We start from the raw sequence: 21,262 nt of genomic DNA on the forward strand, positions 1-21,262 counted from the left end.
TTTGTCGTTGGAAACGTCGGCATTAAATAAAGACTTCCTGTGTGGCGTGGTGGGCAAATACAACGTCCGCTGGAAAAGTTTACTGGGAAATTATGTGAGGATGTTTGTACTTTGACTCACTGACATAATTCAGATTTTTGACCTGCCAAAAGAAGGCCTTTTACAACTTAGATCCGGAGTTTTCTAACAATGTAGCTACCTAAGATTATTTTAATTTTCAATAAAAATAAATAATTAGTTAGTAATTAGTTTTTTTTTTTTTAATAATTAGTCCTCCCTTGTAAACGTCCATTTCATGTTTGTGATGTAACTAGTTGTTAATTGCAATAAAGTACATTATAATTTAAAATTGTTATTTATAATTTATTTTATTCGGTTTACTAACAATCACTTACATTAATACATTGTAATAAGTAACACATTTGCAACTTATAAGCTAAATGTAGTGACTAATTAATCAATAATAACCTTCAATAGTTCTACACGAATCGGGGGTTGTCTTTGGGTGCAGTCCAAGAGTACACACAGATATACCCGATCCACATTTAGATTAAATTGTCATAAGGAGCCTCTACATGTTGGCTTCGCCTCACGCATGCCTCCTTAAAGTCCGGGACTCCATAAGACCGTGATATGGAATAAGGAATTGACTTATAAATAATAATAATTAGTGGTTGAGGAGCTCGCTGTGCAGCGGTAAACGCGCTCGGTCTGCGATTGTTGAAGTTAAGCAACTTTCGCAAAGGCCGGTCATAGGATGGGTGACCACAAAAAAGTTTTCATCTCGAGCTACTCCGTGCTTCGGATGGCACGTTAAGCCGTTGGTCCCGGCTGCATTAGCAGTCGTTAATAACCATCAATCCGCACTGGGCCCGCGTGATGGTTTAAGGCCCGAGAGGTAAACCTAGCTCAGCCGCTGGTGGGGAGCAGAGAGTTACCGTTCTATAGTATATTTTTCCTTTTTCTATGGTGATAGGTAATGAGCAGTATCTATCTATAATGGTCGAGCTAACTGGTCCACGATCCCGGTTGTAGGTAGGTACTACTTATATGTGTCTATCTGTTCTACACAAAAAGCAACAAAATATCAACTCGTACGCATGCATGCAAAAAAGTTACGTCTGGCCTTGTGGTGACCCGGTCCCAATGTTATGACTTATTTGTCTCGCTTCACCAGATTTATCGATATTCCACGAATAAACTCAACAATATCTGCATAATATTAACATTAAATTACATGCAAATTGATTTTTGGCAACACATCTGTTCTGCTTGTTTGATAGAAACATTTGAGCTATAAATCGATGAGGAAGGAAATAAGATGTAAAAAAGTAGTCAAGTGACTCTTTGATATTTTAAACAGGATTCTGTATGTTGTAAGTCAATGATGGTTGCAGAGGCGGAGATGGGAGCCATCGGTACGGCAATGCAGGACGGAAGGGGCAAGTTACAGGGACTGTAACCAAGAACCTGACAGAGGGCAGCAGTAATTGTCAGTACTATTCAGAGGTGGAAGACAGGAGTCCTAGTACGGCTTTGAAATAGACTACTCTGGGCGCCATCCCACTCGCGTCAGACAGAGTACTGCGGGGCGGAAGGCAAGAGGGAAAACACTGCCCTATTTTCCCCTAAAAAAGTAGCATGGAGAATGCTACACCGACAAGAACGTGGCTCTTAAATTACCTAGTGATGATGATGTTGTAAGTAAGGAACAATGGGTCACAAAAGTATATAACAATTTGAACGTAAATTACCAAATATACTTACCTATCGAGCGAGTTGTAAAAGTGATGTCACAAGACCCATTTGACAGAACGACATGACTTGTTTGGGTTCACATATTACCACCAATTGGCAAAACGACATAATTATATCGTCAGATTCGATAAAATGACCGTGACAAAATTTTATCATGTTCTGCATGTTAGCCGTACAGGACACAAATATTGTACGGACTACGTAAAACAGTATTTATAGCCAATTGTTTTACATACTCACACAACGTTACTGTCACTTTTTTTAAGATTTGGCCATGGCTAATTATAACAAGGACCTCTAAACTAGTTCTTCAGAATACAGTTTACGTCATGTTACCTAACGACATCCTAACATTAATTTATGACTGAACAGGTGCAGACAGGTCGAAATTTGATGATCACATCTAGACTATAAAAGATATAAATTAATCTGGCTTTATTATTGCACGTTAAAGTGATTTCGACAAAAGAGTGTATGGAGCGTACTCCACCGCAACTGCTCCATTGCATTGTCTTTAGTAATATAAAGTATCAATAGCAGCTAAATACGCAGCTGTAGGTACTAAACCCTCATAATAATGTATTTTATGCATACTTAAACATCCATGCATATCGAAAAGGAGACAATTATACTTGATTATACTAATCAAACCGATCTGAAGTGTTTTGCACCCATAATTGTATTGGGATCACAACACGTTAGTAAATTAAGAGCCTTCATAACAAGAGTCTTAACGAACTGAACCATTAATGTGCAAATTATCATTATTAAAGAAGGTAGCGTTTGCCTCCCACTAAGTAATGGGGTAGCAAGAATAAGCTATTAAACATTACTTATAAACTTAATTGCGTGTTATGAATGTCGAAAAATGTATGGACGTTTGTCGCTAAGTTTAGACAAAACGACTTGGTCAATTTTGATAAACTTAGTAGGATAATTTTGGATGTTTATCCATCAACTTCCAGTGGTAACTAACTACTTAGTTAACTGACAAATCTTATTTACTATAAGTAGGAATAGGTATGTTTTCTTTTACGGTCTAATTGAAGATCCATAGTAATATTATAAATGGGAAAGTGTATGTGTCTGTCTGTCGTCTTTAACTGCAAAACGGAGCAACCAATTGACGTGATTTTGACGTGACGTGACGTGGATATAGTTGAAGTAATGGAGAGTGACACAGGCTATTTTTTGTCTCTTTCTAACCCCCCACTTCCTAAAATGGGTGGTCGAAGTTTGTACGGAGCATTCCGCAATTTTCAAGCTAGAAAACTAAATATTGGTATGCGATCTATTTGTGACTAACCAAAAAATCGTGTATGTCGAGGGGGTGAAATTTTATATTTATGGCACCTTTCGCAGTTTTCAAGGTAAAAAGCTAAAAATTGGTACATTAGGCTTTCCTAATGTACCTTTCCGGTTTCCTTTGGGAACCGTGTTACCCCGAATTTAACGCGTGGGAAGCCGCGGGCAAAAGCTAGTAAAAACTAAAATGGATTTCAAATTATTTTTTAATGATTTTACTCTGAAGGCCGTTTATGATGTGACTTATTAAGGTTCGCCTCAGATGGCATCAACTACTTGGCCGGACACATGCAGGCAAAACTAGTGGCATAAAGTATAAAAACCAAAAAGTTTAAGTCCCAAGACACGAGTCCGAGTTGTAAATTATAACATTGTATCGAAATTTACATTTTTATTGTCTCATGCATATTGAAATGGACATAGGTTTTATCCATGGCAAAATTGAATTATTCATTCGTAGGATCGCGAGTAAAATACAATTATTCGGCAGCAAAACAAAGGATTTTGCTTCTTTGGCCATCTTCTATCGTGTGGGTTCTGAGCTGGAGTACCAACCTCATCAACCCTGGTGTCAGGGTTATTATTGAGCCGCCAAAGGCCTCTGACATAGCTCATGTAACGACTACTTACTTACATCAGAAGTAGTAACCGGGACCAACGGCTTAACGTGCCTTCCGAAGCACGGATAATCTTACTTTCGGGTAATCAGGTGATCAGCCTGTAATGTCTTAACCAAAGTAGGGACCACAAAGTATTTTTTTGTGAATCGAACCCGGGGCCTCCGGATCGGGAGCGCAACGCTCAACCAACTGGACCACGGGGGTCGTTTTTGGCCATAACACTTTATGGCTAAAAATATGGGTGCTGCTTCTGTTGTGTCCTTACACAACAGAAAGACCACTCCTCGCCAGCTATGTTTAAGGTCCATGTAAAAGGGAGCGATCTTATTGACATAATTCCTGGAAACCACGTGATATCAATTATCTATGATCCAAACATGAATTGAAACTCACAAAGTCGAATTCGGAATTGCTAATATTCGATTCCCATTTTTGTTAATATTCAATTGGATTTAAGAATAGCGAGGCAAATTTATATATTTACGATTAAAATAAATATAGGTACTAATTAATTGGATAAGAATATGATCTGGTTTCAATAAAATAGTTTGCAATTGAATTTATTATATCACTTAAACGTGTGCAAAATTATTATTGTTAATTGTACGTAAATAATTACCTACCTAGGTTCCCTTTTTTCTAGTAAGAAGAATTATTTATTTAAAATAAGTAGGTCACTATTTTGACGAAACTTGCACGGTAGATTAATTGGATGTTAGACGAATAATTAAATCAAAACGAAAAAATAATGAAAAGTGGAATAAAAATCGATGAAATAAAAGTAGATATAAATATTTTATTTTAATAAAGAATTTATTTAAAAAAATAGCGACAGTTATGAGCAATAAATAATTGATTTACTTATTTCAACAACATCCATAGTCTCAACCAGTAACCTTTAAATAAGTAGATGTGTTATCTCAACGCGAATATTTCAAGCATTCTGCAAGACTATAAAAAGGCAATCATAATGATTTAATGACGATAGTCCACTACCTAAGGAACCCTGAGGAATTCAGTGGCAGATCGCAGATTATACACATTAATCAACAGAAATGCGCGCGCGCATAACTTAGATTCCATATTGATTAACAATTGATAAAGACTTCTTGTGAATACCAATAAAAGTTATTAATAAATGACGAGATTTTTATTTATGTGTTTATGTTGTTTAAAAACTGTGGTAGCGCTTTTTCGGTTGAGGAAAATCTGCATAGTGGTTTAAAAGTAAGTATGTGTGGTTTGTGTGGGCGACTCATCTTCTACTTATTTTTTCTGCATTTAGAAAAAGCACCAACGTAGCTTAGGATAGGCGGTGAGCCGTATCGCCGTCTATAATGGATGAGCCAACTGTGTTTTTTGCAAATTTCAAAACTGAGCAAATTTATTAATAAAATTATTTATTATTATATTTATTAATAATTTGTACGCGTATGTATGTCTATCTATATAATATTTTATACGTTGAAAGTCTCTCTTGTCACGTAGGTCAGCTGGAAGAAATCTCTTTGTTTAGAGATAAGCTTGCCTGTACTATCTGTTTTCTTTGTATGTTTCTTGTGTCTGTTTTATTGTGTACAAATAAATAAATTATTTATTTACATTTCACAACTTTACAGTGCAGAAGCGCCAATGCGCCGTGAAACTTTAAATATAAACAGTATAATTAAACATGTGAAACTAAATAAATAAAATAAATATTATATAAATAAAGACAATTAGAAAATATTTAAACAAACTTCCAACATTGTATGCATATAACGGTGATCAGAACGATTAACTCAAAGAAGGCTTTGACTCTATTTAGCCTGTCACATTGTACTAAGTCGGTTAAGGAATCTGATAACGACTTCCACTGATCTGCGGGGTACAGTCGTACTGTAAAACTATTGGAGACATAGTAAATTTGACGCAATTAATTTAATAATAAAAATAAAAACACAATTTAATTCGGACAAACTTCAGAGAAAAAATATATAAATTTAGAGATTGTTGACAACAATCGTCAATAGTCTCGAAATTCAGCTAATATACAAAAGAATATATTATATAGATCAGGGGTCGCCAACTTGATCAAATTCAAGATCACTTGTTTACTAATGAAACCCTGTGCGATCTGCCAATTACATAGTTCTTGAAACCTTAAATGAAACAGTATAAGTAGTTCAGTACACAATCATGTAGTATTTTTTTATTTTATTAAGAGAGAACAGTGCAGCAGTTGGTGATTACGTTGCGCAGTCTGGTCTGCGTATGTATTTCTATTTTTTGACTTGCCACGTTCTACTGGACTAACAGTCGCGTTGGCTACCCCTGATATAGATGGTAGTGGTAGAGGGCTCTATTTTCCCCATTTACCACAGTCTATCCCGAGGGCAAACACGAGGCCTACTATGAAAGCTGATTGGCTATGGTTAATTAAAGTAATCGGGTCGTCAGAATAGCTTTCAAAGTCCTCCGTCAGACTAAGAATGTCTATAGGGTGAATTTCAAAAGAAAACCAACCACCCATGGTAGATACAGTTACAACGAAAGGCTGACTTCAGTCGAGTTAACGCGCGAAGTGTACCGAACGCAGCCGCACTAGTGTAAACGAGCCACAATTCAAAAGGCGTTACAAAGCTAAACACTTACACAATGAGATTATAATGCTTTCAATAGGACAAGGAATTTGACTCGACTGTACATCGACTGTAGTTCTCACAGATCATGAGAGTGCTTTTTACAATCGATATTCAAAAAAGAACATCGATGTCTCCGTTGTCAACGGACAATTCTTTTGGAGATCAACCGCACCGGCTTTTGTACCAACTTTACCTCTAAAGTTTTAGAATTAAGGTGTGTTTTAGCGTGGTGTTGGTTGAGAATTTTATTGTTTCGTTCGGGTACGAATTGCGTCACCGACTAAAAAGACAAAGAGCGGCCGATCGCGTCGCATTGTGAGGCTAATGATGAGCCAAAACATTATTTTTAGAAGGCTCGACTAGCCTGTCTTTATAAGGCGTACAGACGATCGGAATCGAGATACAATTCGCTTTTATGGTGCCGGTAGCGCGGCTGTTAACACGAGTTTCCGAGACGGCCATGGTCGTTACCTCCGGTCGACTTGTGACTTCAGTGCTTCGATGGTAATTCATTATCGAGTCTTTAGATCTACTTTAAGCCGTTCCAAGATCGTTTTATAAATAAAAGTGGGGAGATTGGCATTGGTTGGTAGTCAAAAAATACATTGGTTTTTAAAGAGTCAATGCTTCTCACGGGTACCTACAATACAACTAGTTTCCAACTAATCAAATCAGTTACTTTTTACTAAACGTCAAAACACGAAATTACTATGGATTTTTTTTTATGAAAAAGTAACCCGTGGCCTCATATATAAAAACGTGACAAAATATAGCGCTTATTTTATTGCATTTTTCTTTATTAAAATTCATAAATAAGTTAAAAAGAAAATCATCTGATCTGTCTTTATTTATTTATCACAATTTCATAATTTATCTTTGACTTAGGAAACAACTTACTCAATTCATTCATCTAAAGATATAAAGAGCATACAGCCATAATTTAACAGAGAAATAAATTATTAATTCAATAATTAAGAAGCAAAACTGACAATAAATGTCATATAAACACATTCACACATTTTTTTACTACGACCGACAACAATGTAACTCCACACAAAAGACATAAACGCGTTTAGATACATTTTATTTTTAAAATGAAGTCACAACTGTGACTTATGCGTTACAAAAAGAGAACATAGCAAACCGAAATGCAATTACAAATCGAAATTTCCATTCCGTCGTTCGACAGGTTTGAAAATTAGAAAATTAGCAACGCATGTCATTTCGGTGTGGTCACCATTCATCCGGCCTACAAAGGGTGACCATTGGATGACGTTTTTGTGTCCATAAACTGGCCGTTTGTTTCTTGATACTGTGAGCAAACATCGGTTTTCTTTGTGTCAGTTTGCAGTGTGACAAAGAGACTATGCGCTCCCCGTAGCTCGTCACAAAAGGTACCAATTTTGTAGACAATTATTCCTCTAATATGTTTTGATGTTTGACGATTGTCACACTGTTGATTGGGACTTTAGAGCCGTGACGGCGTTGTATGAAACTTGAGTTTTGTCAGTTTTGTTCAGCATTGTGCTATTGTGTTATTTGTTCTATTAAGAAAGACACGTATTTAACGGTCGCGTGTCACAGGACCCGTTATGGATACAGAAATTTGTTAAAATTCACTTTACATTTGAAGCTTTATCTTCAGATGGAATGCTATTGAAATCGCGTACTTTGATTTTAAAAGCACGCCGAAGTAAGTATACCTAATTGTTATTTAAATTATGTTAATAGAAAAATAGTAGGTAATAGGTACAGAATCATTATTTCCTATTTTTATCAGTATTGAATTACATAAGGTTACGAAAGTCATATTACAATGTTTTCATTATAGTGAAATAAAATATAGTGTCTAGTTACTGAAGTAACACAAACAGTATCAATTCACGTGCTACCACATAACCGCGTGGGTGTGTACTTGAAGTGAAAACAAAAATAAAGAGGCGGCGCGTAGCCCGGCAGCCGCGGGCGTACATAAACAACCGCCCGCAAACGCGCCGCTTTACGACAATATAATATTTTATACATGCAGTACACGGAGGCTCTAATACCCCGCCAACCTACATAATGACGAGAATGTGCGGAAGGCGTAACCCGGTGGCAATCTACCGTCTCGCTCGACGACGCCCCGGGCGCGCGCCTAAGCGAGACGAACAACCACAAATTTATTGAAACGAAAAAAAAGACTCTACTGCTACTGCACTCCGCGTCGCCTCCACAGAACTAGATACATTTTTCCACGTCTCCATGTGCGAGTGAGAGGTGCGTCGCGCGGCGTGCGAGCGAGCGAGACCGATGGAGGTCGGCGAGTAGCGCGCGCAGCTAAACGGCCGGTCATGTGGGCGCTGCCGGTGTTGCGCACGCGCAGCTACCTCGCCGCGACTGAGTTCCACGCTCACGCTGCGTCGTCCGGCTCGCTTAGCCCGTGTGACCTTTACTTGGTGAACTTAGGAAGCGTCGTTCGCTGTGAAACGTCCATTAGGCCCCTTCGTCCCGCGCAGCCGACAGCATCCAGCGCAGCAGCGGCGGCATTGGAGCGAAAGGGACGACAGGCGGTCGCCAGCGCCGTAGCCAAAGGTATTCGTAGAATGCGTGATCTGTATCGGGCGGGCGGAGGGGCGGCGCGGGGGCGCGGGGTACGTTCGGAAGCGGTGGCAGCTCCCAGCGACTCCTGGGGTTATTCTTCCTCAGGCCACTGCTGCTCGAGCTACGTACCAAGCGAGCCAGTTTTTTCTGTCCACCGCACCGCACGCCACACACTCGTTAAGCCCGTGCCAACACGAGAAGTCGCCACTAATAAATTACTGTTTTTTACTGCACACGAACAGTCTCCGCCGCGCACTCGAGTAATTTATACGTAAAAATAAACATTAATCAGCAATAATCGCAGTGGGTAGCGCCCGAATACTTACAGTAAGTACTATGACATCTGTTCTTATTATTTTGTTGATCTAATCGAACTCTCTTAATTCCGAGTTGCAACATCGCAAATGTGTACAAGTTTATATCAAGGCTGCAGCCTTATCTGACATCGCAGAACATAAATAAAATACGACGACTCGATTAAGAGAGGAACGATTGAATCTGTATTTTGTTTTCAAATATGTGTGAATTATACTCGTTAATTTTTCCTTCTACTTATTGCATTGGTGGAGACCATAATAAAATTTTATGTTGTGATTATTTTTACATGGTCAATGCACAACACATATTTGAGGACTTTCATTTATTGCATGATATTTTTTGACGTTTAGCATGTTTCAGATTACTTATATTTTTGTGTTATATTTAGATTTCCAAAAAGTGACGTAGCTACCTTTTTAGCACATTTATCAATCTTATAAGAATTATTATTTTTCATTATTTACTGCATCAATATTGTACTTAAAATTGTCGAATCGCATTCGAAATTTGATACAAATCATCAATATCTCAAGGAATTCAAAACTCCAATTTTAAAATGTTCTAGTGCTCTCATCTGAATCAAAAATAATTTGAATAATCGAACTCCATTATCATGTAAATTACGTTTAGCGCCTCTCGTTCCATTTTCAAAAGTTCCTAAAATATTGTCCTTATTATAACTTTTTTTTTTTCAAATCATAAGCACCCGCGTTCAACCATTCACTGCCCAAAGTGTACATTTTATAACGATTTATGGTTTATTTAACAATAAAAGAAGAATGGTCACAAAAAGTGGCGTCTAGTCCTTTTGGACACTCTGTGAGTGTATTAAGATCCTTTTGTCGTTTGAAAGTATAGTATACGCGTCATTAAGTGCAGATTTTTACAGTTTTTTTGACACCCACGTAAGAATTCCCGTGAGATTTGTTGCTTGGACCCCTTAATAGATGCGTTAATAGCCATTGAAATTGGTCTTTGAATAAAATATCACCTTTAAAGGATCAAAATTGTTCTGGAGGAATTTTAATATGAGTTTTGGTCCTTTGGTCCTGCACGTTTTACCTTCAATTCACCTGTAATATTCATATTCAATACTAAATCAAAATTGGTATCTTGATGGCAAGCATAAAATCATAATAAACAATATGAATGTTGATTAAGCTTCTAAATTTACCTTCGTTCCTATCGCAGTAAATAAATAATTGTCCGCTTTTAAATTCCCTATGTTTGTGCACTATGTACAGGTAACAAGTTTTTATTAACGATAAAAGTATTTATAAAGGCCTATAAGTAATACGGAAACGTTGCAAGTAATTGGTATATTCATCTGTACTAAAGATAATTTTACTGCCTTCATTATTTATAGTTAGCGAATAATCTTTAATGCACGTAGTTTATAATTAAAGCGCATTTTTAATATAAGTTAAAACGAACTTTCAAGTAGGTATTTACAAAATTATTTCGCAAAAGACTCGCTGCAGAATTACTGTTCTGCTACTAGTCCAAACACCTCGACCAACCCGCAGTCGAGCAGCGTGGTGAAGTATGCTTCATAACCCCTGTGGTTGATCGAAGGAGGTAACTTTACCCATGATTTAAATACGTTGAATAAGTGATTCTGTTTTCTGTGCTCAGCGGTGAGATGTGCATAGGCTTTTAATGTGTATTATTTAAGTATTTAGAATTTTAAATCAAAATATCAATACAATAAACACAAATGTACTTTCCAGTAATTACGTCAAATCAAGCTTGTTAATTTGCCAAAATTGTAGTGACCTCGAAAATGTCTGTCAAATGTTTGCAAAGAAAACACAAGGAAAATAAGTTGTTTACGTGTTGGGTAGAATAAACCAATTCTGGTCTTTAAGTCCCCGCCCGCGGCTGTCCGAATTTACATCAGTAATTACTGCTAAAGTGGCTTTTGTAGTCCGAGAGCCGACGCCGCTTTTGCGCGTCAATTATACTCATTTTGGAATTTCATTTCTTGATTGCAGTTACTTAAATAATTCTTGGATTTAAGTTCGTTCGTCTGGCGATTACGTGGTTTATTAGATTCAAAACCTAGTTATCGAAAGGCGTCTGTTTAAAATACTTTCTTCGTTAAAGATTCTTTTAAAAATCTCTCCTCAATACGTATCTTTACAACAGGTACAAACCATTTTTAATAGCTTATACTTAAGTTAGGTTAGGTTAGATGATGATGATTAATGATACAAAATAATTTTAATGCATTTCAATTTCTGTGCAAATACTGGTAATTATATTTGTCAACAACATAATTTAGCATATTATATCTATTCTTAAAATGTACTGGCCTATAATAAAAATGAAATCCGTTAAAAATGATTTACATACATTTTTCGAATCGTCTCTCGGACTATAATGCGTAACACAGTGGCTCTTTGCCACGCGCCTGCAATCTTCCAATTGTGGTTGTTCCACACGTTATGTTTTGATGAGACCGTACTTAAGTAAGCTAACGATTCGCCATATTCGTAAAGACTCGAGTTAAATATCGTTTTAAGTAATTATATTATTTGATTTTGTTTAATATACATATAATGTTTTTTAGATTGTATGACTGTGTTAAGACTATTCTTTGGTATGCAATTAGTTCGGAAGCTTTTAAGAGTTTTTTAAAAAAATAATGTAGTACGTTTCTATTCGACTTGAATGTACATCAGCAGAATTTGATAAATATCATTAAGAGCCAAGTACATTGCATTTTCTATACTAATCTAAATACAGCTTTCTGCCGACGTACATTCAAGACGAATTAAACCGTCAGGTACCTATCGTTAAAATAAGAGCTATACATTGAATTTTCCAATCAATAGTGTAAACGACCACTTTGCAGTCAATAATGCCTTACTTGACAAGTTGACTTGCTCCAAAAGCGGCTGCGTTCAGTAGGTGTTCGTATTTTCAAATTCCAAGTTCGTGTCGTACAGTTTGGGAATGTCAGGGACGCACAGCGGGGCGCCTCCCCACGCCACTTTCTTTCAACCTCGCCGACCAGAACCAAGAATATAACCCTCTCCATTGTCACATATAGGTACCAGTAAGTATTAACACATTGGCCCATGTTTACGAGCCGCGGGGTGGAATAATGTCTGAAGACAATGATTATTTATTGTCAGAAAAGCTTTTGTCATAACACCGCCGCGGTCCCGCCGCTCTTGTAGCCATTAATAATGGCTTTTGATACTTAAATATTGATCGAGGACACAGAATTGATTATTGGGAGTCGGGATAGAATATTAATTTGTGGTTTTGAACTGTATAAATGTAAGCGCCTGGATTATTAACATTCCGGCGTTGTTCGGATTCCTAAGTGGCGCCGAAATTTTGATCGTAGTTTATCGGACAATCGCAGCCTTATTGTTCTGTTCTTTCATATATTATAATGATTACTTTACTAGGTATAATAAACTCCAAAGTGTTATCTTATTCCTATAGAGTTTGAAGATCGTTTAGTCATCTTCATTCAAACATTTCCTGTCTTTTCTTTAGCTTTCAAAATGGTTACCAAAGGCGAACGTCGAAAGTCAATAAGCGATACCTTATTTGTACATAACAAATGTCCCTTTAACACATAATTTGTCAACCAACATACGAGAATATGACAGGAAACTTTTGTTTGTCGTAGATAAAAGACAAAGGTTGGTCGAGTTTCGGTTTGGCTTATCTACTGGTAATCTTGAGGGCCATAGATAAACGAATTCCTTTCTCGGATGTGTTAAATATCAACAAGTGAAGCGCTAACTTTTGAGCGCCAACCTCTCTAATGCGAGGGTTTGTAAACATCGCTTCACATTCTTCTTGATACCTTGTTAGCTCTTTGTAATTCTTGGGAGCGATTAGAAAAGTTTAATCTTACAATACGGCTATATCCGGGTGTTCTATTGCTCCTTCCTCCTCCGGTTAAGATTACCCTTTGCCATTTTTTGGCACACGATAGTCATTTCGTGTGTCTCTTGACATTTTATCATTTAGCGACTGAGTATTGTTTCGTGATTCTTTGAGTGTCGAAATTCTATTGCTTGCTGCCACTATTATTCCATTGCAGTGTTTAGTTTGAAATTTTTGAGCGCAAAGTTCAACATGTGTTCCATTGTTTTATACAAAGAGTACTTTTTTTTAATAATACGTAAGTAAACTTTTGTGAACTTTCTAGTAAGTGACTCAATAGGTACACAAGCAAGGTGCGGTCAGTCGATAGCTTATCGCTCGCTTTGTTTGCGCACAGGCAACGCTTTGTGAGCGATTTTCTTTGACCCCAACCGACAGCGATAGCGTATGATAACATTATACCACGATAAACTTTACAGTCAATAATAAACAGATTCCCGCTAAGCCTCAATAGCTCTGTGTACAGTGATAAGAAGCGGAACATTGTTTGCGCAAATTAATGCATTTGACAAAGAACTTAGCGCTGCAAAATTATTGTCTTATATTGCGTTGTAAAGCGATGTCTAATTATGTGCAATTGCAATCTTGCACTAAAAGTGTTTATCAGGCGAACACTTTTTATCTGGTCGGCGGATCTTTTTGGCTATAATAGGCATTTAGCACGTATTCATTGACAGTGATTTTACGTCGACCATTGAGTCGACAATGTTTGCGAAGGTCTGTCCGGTGTTTGCTCAAGTTTGACCAGAGCCAACATTTGCTGGGAAGCGCCACAGGTGACGATACCTACCTGCTTTTTTGCCGTTTTTGCGTGTGTGGTTAGGGAGTTAGATCTATTTAGACGTTTCATTGTTTACGGCCAGATTTTGAGTGTTTAATAGCTGTTTGGTCCGAAGTTTTTTGTGGTGGTTGAGGTGTTGATTCAGTTTTGTTGCTTCCTGTTACTTTTAAGTGAGAATTAGCGTGACGTTTTTTTGGTTTTGATACATGATTTGTATAGTTACTAAACAACTCTACCTACATTTCTACATAAGACATACACCGTTTAGATATTGCTTGTAAAACCCAAGCTGCTCTATCAGAAATTGCCTATCTAGTATCTTTATAAAAGTTGTAGATGGTAATTTTCCACTAACATTAGGTCAGTTAACTGCCCATTTACCTTTCGTCTGAACTTCTAACTCAATTTGACGGAAACCATCCACTACATGTACCTTGTTCTCATCCCACGAGAAAATCGCCGCGGGCGATAGAAAGTCCCACCCACGCTGCTCACGCGCATCGGCGGTAAAAAAGTGGATTATTCGTTTTTTGAATACTCTTCAGCAATTCGCTGCCGTGTTACGCGCTCCGCCCCGCGCCCTCTGATTGGTGCACGGTAGTCGGATAACGTTTTTTCGTTGCGTATGCGCACGCCAAATCGTTTTCTGTATCAAATCGATTTCTCCGATAAGAAAACAATAGAATGAATTTCAAGTACTTAAATACTTTAGTATAAACGCTTTAGCGTTGTATTATGCAAGGTACCTACTGAAGTCTCTCTTTGATTTTTTATTTCGTTTTTTTTATAAGTACTTACTTCTTTATCTGCAATTCAATTGTAGAACAGTAAAAATGCTCGTATAAAACGTAAGCAAGTGGCACAATAAAGTTGTTAGTTTTGATGTGTTGAATATTTATGTATAAACGTGAATGGCTGCGCTATAACTACATGGGCTGGTAGAAATAAAGCCTTCGGGCCATATGATCTCCTCTGAGTCTATTATGTATGTAAGATCACGAACAACTGTGTCTCACTAAATTCTGTTTATTTTATGACCAATTGTGTCTGTTTTCTGAACATAAAATTTACGACTTTCCTTTCAGCATGTATGTAAATTCTTAATCAGCATTTAATTATTCGTGTTTCGGTTTATTCGGTATACGACTGGCTTTTGAATTATTATATAAGTACATACGTATAATTCATTTACGTTTACGTAAAAAGTACGTACGTTTACGTATAAGTTCTGTTTTCAAAATTAAAATCATATACCTATTTAATGCAGCAAAAGGTCAAAAATAAATTATATAACCCAGTAAATGGGTAATTATTTAATATTTATTGATACAAACTCCTTTGCATATTTAATTAAAAATGAAAAACAAATTTCTGAAATACAAAATTCGAATACTCTAAAATTCAAATATTTATTTTTAAAACCAAATTCAATTAAAAACAAAACTCGCTCACCCCAATCCAATCAGTACGCAGATATAATTTTAGAGGTTGCCTTTGATTGGCCGCCGGCGTAAACCAGTAGCCGGCTGGCATATAATGATTATTTGTGTGAATGTGTGTGTATATATTGCTACTGTTCGGCCCGCCCTCCCCTGAGGGACTCGGGAGGATTGGTTAGCGAGAGGGATTGGGAATTGGAGAAAAGTATATAATAAGTGGGTATCAGATTCTGAACTTCGTTTGAATTTAAGAACGAGTATTTAGAGAAGTACGTATGAAAGTCTCTTATTTAGACATGAATGTGTCAAAGAAATTTCATGGAATTCTTTTTGAATTAATATTAATTAGTAAGAAGTACATTGTAAGAAAGTGACCGATTACCAACGAAAGTGTAGGTATCTAGTTTAAAAGTTGGGAATCGTATTTTCTTCTGAGTGTTACAATTTAATACATAGTGCTTATTTCTACACCTTTAAGGAAGATAACTAACATTATTGCATACTGCAAAGCATCAACTTATTTACACGTTGAAAATGTAACATACAAAATGGTGAGTCACGCGCATTTTTATTGTTTTATTTTTTATAATACTTACCTACGAATTTTACAGCAACCACATACACCACATAAGCGCTTAGGAAAATCTCACGAAGTGAACATAACATACATATTCGAAAATCATTCTTTTTAAGCGGATCCGAATTCGCCTCGAGTCAGAATTTTTCGATCTTGTATCTTTGTTTCCTTAAGATGAAGTTAGACGTCACCCAATTGGAAGCGTAAACAATTTGAGCTAGGATCTCAGCTAAGATCAGACTATCTGGCGAGACGAGGGCGCAGCGCCGGGGGCTACCCGGGCGAAGCCCCCAATATATCAGCCGCTCACAGATACTTCGCTGCTCGTTGGAACATAGGCGTGAATAAGCCGCCGTGGTACAACTTTTTAAATCCATTAAAAACCAATTTTAGAAACCACAGTCCAAAATCCAATAATTCCAGAATTCCAGAGTCTGGGGCCTAGAGCAAACCCATCGAAGGTAAAAAAAATAAGTACTTATCTATAGATTATTTTTGTATATTTAAGTATCTGTGACTTCTTCACTTATTTTTCAATTTGCTAGGCTAGTCGTTCTTTAATAGATAGCTGAGAAACTTTTCCCAATAAAAAAATAACTTAGCTAGCATTTTTTATTATTTTCTGTAGCTACTTACTTATGTGCTACCGTTTTATGGAAATATGATATCAATGATTGCTGTTCGTTTAAGTTCAAAAGAGCAATATTGTATAATATATTTATCATTACATATTGGCGGTTCGTTCTTTGGTAAACTGTCGTAATAAATATATAAATGAAGTCTAAAAAATAAATTTCCCTTTTATTCATCAAATATTTTTAAATTAAGTTCAATACTCTGGAAGTGCAGCCGACTAAAATTTCTCGTAAAGCAATTTTAGATAAATATTCAATTCTCAAAATAATATCTCTAAATATTTTTATATCAAACAGCGGCTCCATTCCCGACGATGTGCGCGCGCGGCGCATACCGTTCCATTCCGTTCCTGTGGGAACGCGCGAGACATAAACTGTTTAGTTATTTCTGCTCACTCGCTCATTTGTATATTATAATTTGGAGTCAGCTAAGCCAGGTCGAATTTAAATTGTTAACATTACTGCGCCGCGAATTTATATGTGCCGCCGATTCTGTGAGGACTTGTACTGATTGCGTCGGGGTCTTTATTCTTTTACTTCTAAACTTGGACTTACTTCCATAAACTACTAAGTTTGATATTATTAAGATACTTAAACCTTATAGTGACAGGATCAAGGGTTCCAAGGAGGATGCATTGTTGCAATTCATCTAAAAAGCAATATTGGAATTTCGCATTTGTTCATAATAATAGTAAGTGTGTAATGTCAACAAATAGCAATATTGATTTTTTAGATGGATTGTTTCAATGTGGCCTTTTTGACCCCCACCATCGCCCATCATGTTGGAAGTAATACAATCCCTCTGTCGGGTTTTACGATAAGCATGTGAACGTGTCCATGTTTTTTATCAGCTTCCATTTCAGCTTAGAAGCTTTTAGTATTAATTTTATTATGTACACTTAACTTGTAATTGGTGTATTAGAGTATTTTAATTTTAAATTATGACGCCGGCAATAAAAGTGTCTCTTCATGAATATTCATAAACAAATTGGAAGAAAGTTGTAAAAAATAAATTATTACTCTTTCACTTATTGCTAAAACGTGAAGAAACACGAATAGCTTTTTTTAATCAACTTTTTATTTTACAATTAAATTCTGGTTGTGATTGGTCGATATTTTTCTTTAGTTACGACTTAGTCTTACGTTTGGTCAAAATATACAACAATTGCCTGGAAAGTCCCTCATCATATACCTATCCATTTCTTGGTAATTTATTCCACGGTTCGCACAACATTCCAGCAGTGAACATGTCATGGGTAGTTACAACATGTCAACAAGTTGTACGCATATAAGAGGGGTGTATCACCCTCATTAGTAAAGATATATTCATACAACTTCCAAATTGTAATTATAACAACATGATTCAGCTCATACCGTACATTTTAAGGACAAGCCAACAATCGCATTCCATCCTTTTCACTATTATACTGATCAGTATCTGCGCAAGAGAGACAGGTAGAAGTCATTGTCCGTAAAAATGTCAAATAGAATGATAAACATAAAATTCGTGTTGAAATAAAGGGAGATGTGCACGCGTCGAACAATAAGAAGTAATCATTTTATTCAAATGTGGGTGATCAATGCCTTTCATGTCGATGCATTTTTATGATTTACGAGTAGGTCTAGGGGTGTGTTTTGTTAATTTATTGTCGGTTTTATAGTGCGCCGCTTTGTTAAGGGGTTTTGATGGGCGTTGTGTAAATACGTCGGATTTATTATGAGAATCTGTTGCAGTTGCTCACGACTTCAGACTTCAACTTGTGTACATAAAATTAAATTGTTCTGAGTTATATTTTGTAGTTATGGTAATTTGTTATGAATAATAAACAACGGTTTTATAATAAACAAAAATAATTCATCTTCACCTAAATATACAGGATGCCTTTTTCTGGACAACAATATTTAGGTATAACTACACAGGAAAACTTTGAAAGATGATTCAGATTATAATTATTATTCGGAGTTGATATCGAATGGAACTTTTCGGTGCAAAAGTATGGGACTGAAAATAATAAAAAGAAACACTAACATTTTGATATTAATTCAGTATTATGAACTGAGGGGGATGCTCAGTATTCGACACGGTGTCACAAACCCCCTGTATAGTTTTAAAAATATTTGAAGTTTTTCTTCGTCTTTCACTACCGCATAAATATGGTTCCCATTTGCTTAAGTAAGTTCGCTCGAGCTCCCACCAAAAGGTTAAACGGCAATTCGCGAAAATTTTCTCATAAAGACAGGCCATGATAGGTTAGGCTGGGACCCATCGCTGGTGATATCATCCTCTTATTAATGTTAACTAATAAAATTTACGGTCACTAAACGTTGTTGAAGAGCGATGTGCACTTACTTGTGAATAGGGCAAAATTATAAGCTTACATTAACGGCGTCAGTTTTTATTATGTTGTGATAAATTTTAATTATAGGGCTTGATGGATAAAGTTTATGGTCGCCGATCAATCGGTAGATCAATAGTCCAGCGTATAGTGTAGTAACAAACTTACTCATAAGACTGAAGTCCCCGAGATAATTTATGATACTTATCCTTATGCTAAAAGGGCTTTACAATAGATTTTCTGATTAGGTTACCCAGTTGGGTCTCTACCGCAGCAATTAATAAAACTATAAAACAATTTTAAAAAGTATTTTATTCCAAATACAAATTCTCTCCGTTAGTTTACTTACTGGGAAATCCTTTCTACGAATATCTGCTTGTACTTTGAGAAATAAATGAATTACATTTTTAGGTTTTATTATTTTATTTTGTTTGTTTATTCGATTTAAATACTAATACAAACATGCTTTAGAAACAATTGAAATTAGGTTACAGGTTTCAATGAGTAAGCAAAAGTTTCCGACGAATCCAGTTATATGGAACATTGGGTCGTCGGTACTCAACACAGTCATTCATAAATTTGCACTTTAATTTGAAGTTTGATGGATTGATGTTATCCCATCATCGAATACGTTTATGTAGCTTTTCTGGGGAACTAATGATGTTATTTACCATTAAGTAGCGGTTTGAGGTTTCAAATAGATCTGTTGATATTAAGTATATAACAACTTTAAAATATTAGAACAATAATTCAATGTACTCTACATTTTACCTAGCTACACGAAATGTTAGTACTTATATGCCTTATCCATAATTCTATTGACAGTGACAAAAAGGGAGGTTGATATATAATTTACATACCTAAATACATCTCCGTAGATCCTTCAAATCAAATCAAATATACATTATTGCATACAAACAGAATTATCAAAAATGTATACATTATGTAACTATTAAAAATGTATACAATTTGCTCCTAAGCAGTTTCTTCATCAGCCATATAACTTGGATGCGGGATCCTTCAACAATTGATCCCCTAATTTCTCCAAGTAAAAATTAAATCTTCCTGTAATCTCAACGGAATAACAAACACGTACAAGATCCGTATACAAAGTTGCGGACAATCGAATCACAATTTTATGTCGGTAGTTGTATCGCTTTGTGTTCCTGTGGAATTTTACATAATTATCTTTGTATATCTTTTTGTGTAATTATTATTGCTTTGTGTACAATCGACTTGTGAATTTCAGCATCTTTGTTATTAATGATATGCTATAAGCAATCAAGCTTGTATATTATTGTGTTTGTGCTATTCGTTATATTACAAAGGTTCTTAACATGGATTTGTTACAAGTTCAATGGGTTTTATGTTTATGAATCGATACAATGTTGGTGTTTTATACTGGAAATGATATAACGTATGTTACTACTAGCTATGTTTATTGAACATTAAGTTTACGATGTTTAATGGGACATATGTCTATGATACGTTGTTGTGCATATATAGTGCATTTAGTAATGTGAAATGTTTTACAATCTAGTAGAACTTTAGCATAAACAGCCTATATACGTCCCACTGCTGGGCACAGATCACCCCTCTTGCAATCGGAGGGGATTGGTATGGAGCATAATCAACCACGCTGCTTCACTGTGGGTTGGTGGAGGTATTTTACGCCGGGACCAATGGCTTAACGTGCCCTTCGCAGCAGAGCTCCATAATATGATCACTACCAATTATGACCAATAAGGCTTATTATAATTCACCTTAGGACATCGTATCAACAGTGTTTGCAAGTTATTTTTGACTACTTGTGGCTCTACCCAGTCCACTGACACCTGAGTATATGTATGTGTAATTAGTTTTTTTTTTAAACTAAACATCATTATATCTTCCGGATATCCCAAATGTTGCGTGGAAAAAATTGTTGCATGAGCAATAAGGCCGCCTGTTGTACCTTTCTGTATCTTGTATCCATTGTGCTCAATAAAGTATTTTATCTATTTATTATTTCTAATAATTTTGCCAAACATACCAGAAAACATAAGACAAAATAGAAAAGAAAAACTCATCACTTTTTTTATTTGGTCAAAAGTGTAACACAGAAGCACTTTAAAAGGTGTCACCGACATTCCTCAAACAAATTAATGAGTTTTGACTCACAAGTCGCAGGCGCAGGTTATGAAACAAACCGCAAGGTCGCACCTTAAGTTGACTCATACACACTTTATTACACACATTATATTACAACTTGCACATTTTACACACTGCACTTTTATTACACGGTAAAGTAACTTTGAGTTATAAAAGTTACGTAAAACCAACGGTTTCATTGCCAATTTACATTAAAATAGTTACTTTATAAAATGCCTTTACA

At 36.2% G+C, this 21,262-nt stretch overlaps 1 protein-coding gene across 3 annotated transcripts in view; it reads left to right on the plus strand.

Moving 5' to 3' along the window:
* The first annotated feature begins 8,737 nt into the window (after positions 1–8,737).
* Positions 8,738–21,262, plus strand: part of LOC126374103 (protein drumstick) — a 30,071-nt gene continuing 17,546 nt past the window's right edge. The window contains exon 1 of one of the 3 annotated variants that reach the window (XM_050020581.1): positions 8,738–8,881. The gene's annotated coding sequence lies outside the window, so the exon portion shown is untranslated. Of the gene's footprint in view, positions 8,882–8,977; positions 9,218–21,262 lie in introns of those variants that run through there. The other 2 variants (XM_050020578.1, XR_007567398.1) reach the window with 2 other exon arrangements.

The sequence above is a fragment of the Pectinophora gossypiella genome, chromosome 16 (genome assembly GCF_024362695.1).
Source record: "Pectinophora gossypiella chromosome 16, ilPecGoss1.1, whole genome shotgun sequence".
Lineage (NCBI taxonomy): Eukaryota > Metazoa > Arthropoda > Insecta > Lepidoptera > Gelechiidae > Pectinophora > Pectinophora gossypiella.